Source organism: Xenopus tropicalis, chromosome 7 (genome assembly GCF_000004195.4).
Source record: "Xenopus tropicalis strain Nigerian chromosome 7, UCB_Xtro_10.0, whole genome shotgun sequence".
NCBI lineage: Eukaryota > Metazoa > Chordata > Amphibia > Anura > Pipidae > Xenopus > Xenopus tropicalis.
In genome coordinates this window covers 861,207-875,351 of record NC_030683.2, presented here as the reverse complement: position 1 = coordinate 875,351, position 14,145 = coordinate 861,207, and the positions used below count along the sequence as shown (strand labels likewise).

The 14,145-nt window shown below is 45.1% G+C and overlaps 1 protein-coding gene across 2 annotated transcripts in view; it reads left to right on the top strand.

Annotated features, from left to right (window-relative positions):
• The first annotated feature begins 726 nt into the window (after positions 1–726).
• The window catches only part of fam131b (family with sequence similarity 131 member B), a 38,452-nt gene continuing 25,033 nt past the window's right edge, over positions 727–14,145 (top strand). For both annotated transcript variants that reach the window (XM_031905650.1, XM_031905649.1), the window contains exon 1: positions 727–751. The gene's annotated coding sequence lies outside the window, so the exon portion shown is untranslated. The remainder of the gene's footprint in view (positions 752–14,145) is intronic.

Genomic DNA, 14,145 nt, shown 5'->3' with positions numbered 1-14,145 from the left:
AGGAGATGGGGTGCTTGGGGGGGTAAAGGTGGAAAGGAACCGGAGAGAGAAGACGGTAACATGAAGCGCCTGGGTACCATCAGCAATGCGCGGCCCGCCGCGGAAGCAGCCAGAGCGCGTACCCGCCCCCGCAGCACCAATCAGGAGCCGCCGGTCCCGCTGTTTGTGAGACGGAGAAGAGGGAAGAAGGGATCGCGGATCGTCACGTCTCGGAGCCTTCCCTCGGGAATGATGGCCCCCAGTGACCGGGGATCCCCCATCTTCCACCCCGAATTTACCTGTCCTCCCAGATCTGCCTCTTCCCCCCATTATTCCTTTCAATTGTCTTCTCTCCCCCGCCCTTCATTCTGCTGTTACCGCCACCCACTGCCTGTTAACATCCACCCCCTCGTCTGTTACCACGCCCCCCACACCGACTGTATTGTATACCAGTCATAACACCCTGTCTTGTTAACCCCCCCTACCTGTCTGTTACCCGCCTGTCTGTTTTCCCCTGTCTGTTACCGAGAGCCCCGCTGTCTGTTAACCGGCACCCAGCCTCCTGCTTCTGTTACCCCCACCCCTGCCTGTTCCCCCTGTCCTGTTTACCCCCCCGTCTGTTACCCACCCTGTCTGTTACCCAACCCCGCTGTCTGTTCCACCAACCCCTGTCTGTTACTCCGCCAACCCCCTGTCTGTTACCCACCCAAGCTCTGTCTGTTACCTCACCCCATTACTACAATCATGGGCGTATCCGGATCACACAGTGCAGGTAAGATGACCCCCCCCCATATATACACCACTGCATAACAACCCCCATATACACACAACCTGATAACAACCCCCATAACACAACACTGCATAACAACCCCCCATATAAACCACTGGCATAACAACCCGCCCATATATACACACTGCATAACCAACCCCCCATATACAACACACTGCATAACAAACACCATATACACAGACACTGGCATAACAACCCCCATATACACACACTGCAATAACAACCCCATATACCACCTGCATACAACTCCCATATACACACATGCATAACAACCCCCCATAATACACACACTGCTAACAACCCCCAATTATACACACATGCAACACTGCATAACACCCCCCATATACAACTGCATAACAACCCCATATACAACATCTGCATAACACGCGCCCATAATACACACACCTGCATAAACACCCCATAATATACACACTGCATAACAACCCTGGCCCCCACGTATATACACTGCATAACAACCCGCCCATATACACCTCATAACAACCGCCGCATATATACACACGCATAACAAACGCCCCCAATACACACACTGCTAACAACCCCATATATACACAACTGCATAACAACCCCAATAAATACACACTGCATAACAACCCCGCCATATATACACACGCATACAACCCCCCATATATACACACTGCATAACAACCCCATAATACACGACACGCAATAACAACCCCGCCATACTACACACACTGCAATACAACCCCCATAATATACACACGCATAACAACCCCCCATATATACCTGCATAACAACCCCATTACACACTGCAATAACAACCCCCATATAAACACTGCATAAAGCAACCCCCATATACACACACTGCAATAACAACCCCAATAATACAACACTGCATTAACAACCCCCAATATTTACACACTGCATACAACCCCCATATACACACTGCATAACTCCCCATATATACACACTGCATAAAACCCCCCAATAATATACAACTGATAACAACCCCCACATATAACACACCTGCATAACACCCCCATTAATATACGAAAAAAAAACCTGCATAACAACCCCGAGCCCATCATACACACACTGCATAACAACCCCCCATATACACACACTGCTAACAACCCCCATATTTACACCAACTGCATAACAACCCCCATCATACACACTGCATAACTCCCAATATATACACACTGCATAACAACCCCCATATACACACACTGCATAACAACCCCCCATATACACACAGCTGCATACAACCCCCATTACACACACTGCATAACAACCCCCCATATACACAACAACTGCAAACAACCCCCCATATAACCACTGCATAAACAACCCCCATATATATCACACTGCATAACAACCCCCCATATACACACACTGCATAACAACACCCCCATATACACACACTGCAATAACAACCCCCCATATACAGCACTGCAATAACAACCCCCCATATACACACAACTGCATAACAACCCCATATACACACACGCCATAACAACCCCATATACACACGAAGCACTGCATAACAACCCCCATATACACACTGCATAACAACCCCCCATATACATTCACACTGCATAAAACCCCCCATATACACACACTGCATAACAACCCCCATATACACACTAGCATAACACCCCAATTATAACACAGCTGCATAACCCACCCCCCATATACAACACTGCAATAACAAACCCCCATATATACAACTGCATAACAACCATTATACACAGAACACTGCCATAACAACCCCATATACACACAGACTGCATAACAACCCCCATATAACCACACTGCCATAACACAACACCCCATATTAACACACTGCATAACAACCCCCATATACATCCACTGCATAACTCCCCATATAAACACACTGCATACAACCCCCCATATACACACTGCATAACACCCCCCATATACACACTGCCATAACAACCCCCATATTATACACACTGCATAAGAACCCCCCATATAACACACAACTGCATAACAACTCCCCCCCCATAATACACACCGCATAACAACCCTCATATATACACTACTGCATGAACACCCCCATATCGCATCGACACTGCAATAACAAACCCCCCATATAACACACGCATAACAACCCCTCCATATACACAACACTGCATAACAACCCCCATAATAACACACACTGCATAACAACCCCCATACTACACACACTGTCTATTAACAACACCCCCATATACATCACTGCATAACAACCCCCATATATACATCACTGCAAACAACCCCCCATATATACACACTGCATAACAACCCCCGCATATAACACACTGCATAACAACACCCCATATACACCACACTGCATAACAACCCCATAATACACACTTTTGCAATAACAACCCCCCATAGTACACAACACTGCATAACAACCCCCCATATTACACACACTGCATAACAACCCCCATAATATACACTGCAAATAAACAACCCCCCATATACACACATGCAATAACAACCCGCCCATATACACCCACTGCCATAACAACCCCCATATACACACACTGCATACAACACCCCATATATACACTGCATAACAACCCCCGCATATACACACACTGCATAACAACCCCATTACACACCACACTGCAATAACAACCCCCATATACACACACTGCATAACTCCCATATGAAACACACTGCATAACAACGCCCCATAATATACACCTCTGCATAACACCCCCCATATACACACTGCATAACAACCCCCCATATAACACCTGCATAACAACCCCCCCATATACACCCTGCATAAACAACCCCCCATACACACACATGCATAACAACCCCACTATATGACACACTGCATAACAACCCCCCCACACACCTGCATAACACCCCCAATATATCACACCTGCAAGTAACAACCCCCCATATAACCACACTGCAGTAACAACACCCGCATAATACAACTGGCATACAACCCCCATATACACACACTGCATAACATACCCGCATAATACACATGCATAACAACCCCCATATACACAATCGTCCATAACAACCCCCTATACACACACTGCATAACAACCCCATATACACAACTGCATAACAACCCCCCCTATATACCACACTAGCATAAACACCCCCCATATTACACCACTGCATAACAACCCCCCATATACACACACTGCAATAACAACCCCCATATACACTGCATAACAACCCCCTATATACAACACGCTGCATACAACCCCCCAATATAACACACTGCATAAAAAACCCCATACTACAACACTGCAATACAACCCCTATACACACGTTCTGCATAACAACCCCCTATATACACCACTGCATAACAAGCCCCCCATATATACAACACTGCAATACCAACCCCAGACACCCCCATATATCACACACGACATCAACACACACCGCAACAACCCATATAACACCTGCAATAAAACCCCCATTACACACACTGATATACACCCATAATCAACACTGCCCATATACACCTTATCCATTGTATGACTTAATCACATTTGTTGCATAACAACCCCCCAATGACACACACATGCATAACAACCCCCCATATATACACCACATCATCAATACAACCCCCCATACAACCCCCTAATACACTACAAGCAAACACACCACGCCACACACCCATGCATACCCCACACACTGCATAAGAACCCCCCATAACTAACACATGCATAACAACCCCCCATATACACACTGCAATACACCCCATAACAAAATGACACCCATATACACACACTGCATAACAACCCCCATATATACACACACTGCATAACAACCCCCCATATATACACACTGCATAACAGACCACTCCCCCATATACACACACTGCATAAACAACCCCATACACACACTGCATAACAACCCCCCATATTACACACTGCATAAGCACCCGATCCCATATATACACACTGCATAAACAAACCCCCATATACACACACTGCATAAAAACAACCCCATATACACACATCATAACAACCCCCCATATAACACACAAGCATAACAACCCCCATATACTAACACTGCATAACAACCCCCATATACACATGCATATAACCCATAACACACTGCATAACAACCCCCATACACACACTGCATAACAACCCCCCATATACACACACTGCATAACAACCCCCCATATACACACACACTGCATAACAACCCCCATATACACACACTGCATAACAACCCCATATACACACACTGCATAACAACCCCCATACACACACACACTGCACAACAACCCCCCATACACACACTGCATAACAACCCCATAATACACACACACACACACACACACACACACACACACACACACACACACCCACACCACACACACACTGCATAACAACCCCCCAGATACACACACTGCATAAAACACCCATACACACACTGCATAACAACCCCCATATACACACACTGCATAACAACCCCCCATATATAACCACTGCATAACAACCCCCATAACACACACTGCATAACAACCCCCCATACACACACTGCATAAACAACCCCCCATATATACACACTGCATAACAACCCCCATATATACACACTGCATAACAACCACCCCATATACACACACTGCATAACAACCCCCCATATACACACACTGCATAACAACCCCCCAATATACACACACTGCATAACAACCCCCCATATACACACACTGCATAACAACCCCCCATACACACACTGCATAACAACAGCCCCCATATACACACACTGCATAACAACCCCCCATATACACACACTGCATAACAACCCCCCATACACACACTGCATAACAACCCCCCATATACACACACTGCATAACAACCCCCATACACACACTGCATAACAACCCCCCATACACACACTGCATAACAACCTCCATATATACACACTGCATAACAACCCCCCATATACACACACTGCATAACAACCCATATACACACACTGCATAACAACCCCCATATACACACACTGCATAACAACCCCCATATACACACACTGCATAACAACCCCCATATACACACTGCATAACAACCCCCCCATATACACACACTGCATAACAACCCCCATATATATATACACACACACTGCATAACAACCCCCCATATACACACACTGCATAACAACCCCCATATATACACACTGCATAACAACCCCCATATATACACACTGCATAACAACCCCCATAATACACACACTGCATAACAACCCCCCATATATACACACTGCATAACAACCCCCATATATACACACTGCATAACAACCCCCCATATATACACACTGCATAACAACCCCCCATATACACACACTGCATAAGAACCCCCATATACACACACTGCATAACAACCCCCCATATATACACACTGCATAACTACCCCCATATATACACACTGCATAACAACCCCCCATATACACACACTGCATAACAACCCCCATATACACACACTGCATAACAACCCCCCATACACACACTGCATAACAACCCCCCATATATACACACACTGCATAACTCCCCATATTAATATAATATATATTATATATATATATATATATATATATATATATATATATATATATATATATATATATATATAATAATATATAATAATACACACACACTGCATAACAACCCCATATACACACACTGCATACAAACCCCTCATATACACACTGCATAACAACCCCCATATACACACTGCATAACAACCCCCCATATACACACACTGCATAACAACCGATCCCATACACACACTCATAACAACCCCCATATACACACACTGCATAACAACCCCCCATACACACACACTGCACAACAACCCCCATAACACACACTGCATAACACCCACCCATACACACACACACACACACAACACACACACACACACACACACACACACACACTGCATAACAACCCCCCAGATACACACACTGCATAACAACCCCCATACACACACTGCATAACAACACCCCATATACACACACTGCATAACAACCCCCCATATACACACACTGCATAACAACCCCCCATACACACACACTGCATAACAACCCCCCATACACACACTGCATAACAACCTCCATATACACACACACACTGCATAACAACCCCCCATATACACACTGCATAACAACCCCCCATATACACACACTGCATAACAACCCCCCATACACACACTGCATAACAACCCCCATATACACACACTGCATAACAACCCCCATATACACACACACTGCATAACAACCCCCATATACACACACACTGCATAACAACCCCCATATACACACTGCATAACAACCCCCCCATATACACACACTGCATAACAACCCCCCATATATATACACAACTGCATAAACCCCATATACACACACTGCATAACAACCCCCCATACACACACTGCATAACAACCCCCCATATATACACACACTGCATAACAACCCCCCATATACACACACTGCATAACAACCCCCCATATATACACACTGCATAACAACCCCCCATATATACACACTGCATAACAACCCCCCATACACACACACTGCATAACAACCCCCCATATATACACACTGCATAAAACCCCCATATATACACACTGCATAACAACCCCCCATACACACACACTGCATAACAACCCCCCGAATAATATATACACACTGCATAACTCCCTCATATAGACACACTGCATAATAACAACCCCCATATACACACACTGCATAACAACCACCCATATACACACTGCATAACAACCCCCCATATATACACACTGCATAACAACCCCCCATATATACACACTGCATAACTCCCCGCATATACACACTGCATAACAATTCCGCATATACACACACTGCATAACACATATACACACTGCATAACAACCCCCCATATACACACTGCATAACAACCCCCCATATATACACACTGCATAATCCCCATATATACACACTGCATAACAACCCCCCATAACCACACACTGCATAACAACCCCCCATATACACACTGCATAACAACCCCCCATATACACACTGCATAACAACCCCCCATATATACACACTGCATAACTCCCATATATACACACTGCATAACAACCCCCCAATTATATACACACTGCATAACAACTCCCCCATATACACACTGCATAACAACCCCCCATATACACACTGCATAACAACCCCCCATATATTTACACACTGCATAACTCCCCATATATACACACTGCATAACAACCCCCCATATACACACTGCATAACAATATACACACTGCATAACTCTCCCATATATACACACTGCATAACAACCCCCATATCACACACTGCATAACAACCCCATATACACACTGCATAACAACCCCCATATATACACACTGCAAACATCCCCATATATACACACTGCATAACAACCCCCCATATACACACTGCATAACCAACCCCCCATATATACACACTGCATAACTCCCCATATATACACACTGCATAACAACCCCCATAATACACACTGCATAACAACCCCCATATACACACTGCATAACAACCCCCATATATACACACTGCATAACTCCCCATATACACACACTGCATAACAACCCCCCATATACACACACTGCATAACAACCCCCCCATATACACACTGCATAACAACCCCCATATACACACACTGCATAACAACCCCCCATAACCACAACACACTGCATAACAACCCCCCATATACACACACTGCATAACAACCCCCCATACACACACTGCATAACAACCCCCCATATATACACACAGCATAACTCCCCATATATACACACTGCATAACAACCCCCCATATACACACACTGCATAACAACCCCCATATACGACACACTGCATAACAACCCCCGCAATATACACACTGCATAACAACCCCCCATATACAACTACTGCATAACAACACCCCATATACACACACTGCATAACAACCCCCCATATACACACACTGCATAACAACCCCCCATATATCAACACACTGCATAACAACCCCCCATATAACACACACTGCATAACAACCCCCATATATACACACACTGCATAACAACCCCCATATACACACACTGCATAACACCCCATATACCAACTGCAATAACCCCCAATACACAAAACACTGCATAACAACCCCCCATATACACACACTGCATAACAACCCCCCATATACACACACTGCATAACAACCCCCCATATACACACACTGCATAACAACCCCCATATACACACTGCATAACAACCCCCCATATACACACACTGCATAAACAACCCCCATATACACACACTGCATAACAACCCCCCATATACACACACTGCATAACAACCCCCCATATATACACACTGCATAACAACCCCCCATATATACACACTGCATAACAACCCCCCATATACACACACTGCATAACAACCCCCATTATACACACACTGCATAACAACCCCCCATATACACACACTGCATAACACCCCCATATAACACATGCATAACAACCCCCATATATACACACTGCAAACCCCCATATACAACACTGCATAACAACCCCCCCATATACACACTGCATAACAACCCCTAACAACCCCATACACACTGCATATACAACAACCCCCCATATACACACTGCATAACAACCCCCCATATATACACACTGCATAACAACCCCCCATATACACACACTGCATAAAACCCCCCATAATACACACACTGCATAACAACCCCCATATATACACACTGCATAACTCCCCATATATACACACTGCATAACAACCCCCCATATACACACACTGCATAACAACCCCCATATACACACACTGCATAACAACCCCCCATATAACACACTGCATAACAACCCCCATATATACACACTGCATAACCCCATATATACACACTGCATAACAACCCCCCATATACACACACTGCATAACAACCCCCCATATACACACTGCATAACAACCCCCCATATACACACACTGCATAACAACCCCCCATATACACACTGCATAACAACCCCCCATATATACACACTGCATAACAACCCCCCATACACACACTGCATAACAACCCCCCATATACACACACTGCATAACAACCCCCATATACACACACTGCATAACACCCCCCATACACACACTGCATAACAACCCCCCATATACACACACTGCATAACAACCCCCATATATACACACTGCATAACAACCCATACACACACACTGCATAACAACCCCCCATACACACACTGCATAACAACCCCTCCATACACACACTGCATAACAACCCCCATATACACACTGCATAACAACCCCGCCATATATACACACTGCATAACAACCCACACACATATACACACACACACTGCATAACAACCCCCATACACACACACTGCATAACAACCCCCATATACACACACTGCATAACAACCCCCCATACACACACTGCATAACAACCCCCCATATACACACACTGCATAACAACCCCCCATACTAACACACTGCATAACACCCCCATACACACACGCATAACAACCCCAATAATACACACACTGCATAACACCCCCATATACACACACTGCATAACAACCCCCAATACCACACACTGCATAACAACCCCCCATATACACACACTGCATAACAACCCCCCATATACACACTGCATAACAACCCCCCATACACACACTGCATAACAACCCCCCATATATACACACTGCATAACTCCCATCATATACACACTGCATAACAACCCCCCATATACACACACTGCATAACAACCCCCATATACACACTGCATAACAACCCCCATATACACACACTGCATAACAACCCCCCATATACACACACTGCATAACAACCCCCCATATACACACTGCATAACAACCCCCCATTATACACACACTGCATAACCAACCCCCATATACACACACTGCATAACAACCCCCCATATACACACACTGCATAACAACCCCCATATATACACACACTGCATAACAACCCCCCATATATACACACTGCATAACTCCCCATATACACACACTGCATAACAACCCCCATATACACAAACTGCATAACAACCCCCCATATACACACACTGCATAACAACCCCCCATATACACACACTGCATAACAACCCCCCATATACACACACTGCATAACAACCCCTCATATATACACACTGCATAACAACCCCCCATATACACACACTGCATAACAACCCCCATATACACACACTGCATAACAACCCCCCATATATACACACACTGCATAACAACCCCCCATATATACACACTGCATAACTCCCCATATACACACACTGCATAACACCCCCCATATACACAACTGCATAACAACCCCCCTATACACACACTGCATAACAACCCCCAATATACACACACTGCATAACAACCCCCATATAACACACACTGCATAACAACCCCCCATATACACACACTGCATAACAACCCCCCATATATACACACTGCATAACAACCCCCCATATACACACACTGCATAACAACCCCCTATACACACACTGCATAACAACCCCCCATATATACACACTGCATAACAACCCCCCATATAACACACTGCATAACAACCCCCCATATACCACACTTGCATAACAACCCCCCATATACACACACTGCATAACAACCCCCATATATACACACTGCATAACAACCCCCCATATATACACACTGCATAACAACCCCCCATATACACACTGCATAACAACCCCCCATATACACACTGCATAACAACCCCCCATATATACACACTGCATAACAACCCCTCCCCCATATACACACTGCATAACAACCCCCCATATACACACACTGCATAACAACCCCCATATATACACACTGCATAACAACCCCCATATACACACACTGCATAACAACCCCCCATATACACACACTGCATAACAACCCCCATATACACACACTGCATAACAACCCCCCATATACACACACTGCATAACAACCCCCATATACACACACTGCATAACAACCCCCATATACACACACTGCATAACAACCCCCATATACACACTGCATAACAACCCCCCATATACACACACTGCATAACAACCCCCATATACACACTGCATAACAACCCCCCATATACACACACTGCATAACAACCCCCCATATACACACACTGCATAACAACCCCCATATACACACTGCATAACAACCCCCCATATACACACACTGCATAACAACCCCCATATATACACACCGCATACAACCCCCCATATATACACACTGCATAACAACCCCCCATATACACACACTGCATAACAACCGCATATACACACACTGCATAACAACCCCCCCATATACACACTGCATAACAACCCCCATATACACACACTGCATAAACAACCCCCATATACACACACTGCATAACAACCCCCATACACACACTGCATAACAACTACCCCATATATACACACTGCATAACAACCCCCCATATACACACTGCATAACAACCCCCATATACACACTGCATAACAACCCCCCATATACACACACTGCATAACAACCCCCCATATACACACACTGCATAACAACCCCCCATATACACACACTGCATAACAACCCCCCATATACACACACTGCACAACAACCCCCATATATACACACTGCATAACAACCCCATATATACACACTGCATAACTCCCCATATATACACACTGCATAACAACCCCCGATATACACACTGCATAACAACCCCCCATATATACACACTGCATAGCAACCCCCATATACACACACTGCATAACAACCCCCCATATACACACACTGCATAACAACCCCCCATATACACACACACTGCATAACAACCCCCCATATACACACTGCATAACAACCCCCATATATACACTGCATAACAACCCCCCATATACACACACTGCATAACAACCCCCCATGACACACACTGCATAACAACCCCATATACACACTGCATAACAACCCCCATACACACACTGCATAACAACCAACCCCATACACACACTGCATAACAACCCCCCATATACACACTGCATAACAACCCCCCATATACACACTGCATAACAACCCCCATATACACACTGCATAACAACCCCCATATACACACACTGCATAACTAACCCCCATATATACACACTGCATAACAACCCCCATATACACACTGCATAACAACCCCCCATATATACACACTGCATAACAACCCCCCATACACACACTGCATAACAACCCCCATATATACACACACTGCATAACAACCCCCATATACACACACTGCACAACAACCCCCTATATACACACACTGCATAACAACCCCCATATACACACACTGCATAACAACCCCCATATACACACTGCATAACAACCCCCCATATACACACACTGCATAACAACCCCCCCATACACACACAACACACACACACAACACACACACACACACACACCACACACACCTGCATAACAACCCCCCATATATACACACTGCATAACAACCCCCCACAATACACACACTGCATAACAACCCCCATACACACACACACACACACACACACACACACACACACACACACACCACACACACACACACTGCATAACAACCCCCATATACACACACTGCATAACAACCCCCATATACACACACTGCATAACAACCCCCCATACACACACACACACACACACACACACACACACACACTGCATAACAACCCCCATATACACACACTGCATAACAACCCCCATATACACACACACTGCACAACAACCCCCCATACACACACACACACACACACACACACACACACACACTGCATAACAACCCCCATATACACACTGCATAACAACCCCCATATACACACACTGCACAACAACCCCCATATATACACACTGCATAACAACCCCCCATATACACACACTGCATAACAACCCCCATACACACACACACACACACACACACACACACACACACACACACACACACTGCATAACAACCCCCATATACACACACACTGCATAACAACCCCATATACACACACTGCATAACAACCCCCCATATAAACCCCCCATATACATGCACTGCATAACAACCCCCCATACACACACTGCATAACAACCCCCCATATACACACACGCATAACAACCCCCCATATACACACTGCATAACAACCCCCCATATACACACACTGCATAACACCCCCCATATACACACTGCATAACAACCCCCCATATACACACTGCATAACAACCCCCCGTATACACACTGCATAACAACCCCCATATACACACTGCATAACAACCCCCCGTATACACACTGCATAACAACCCCCATATACACACTGCATAACAACCCCCATATACACACACTGCATA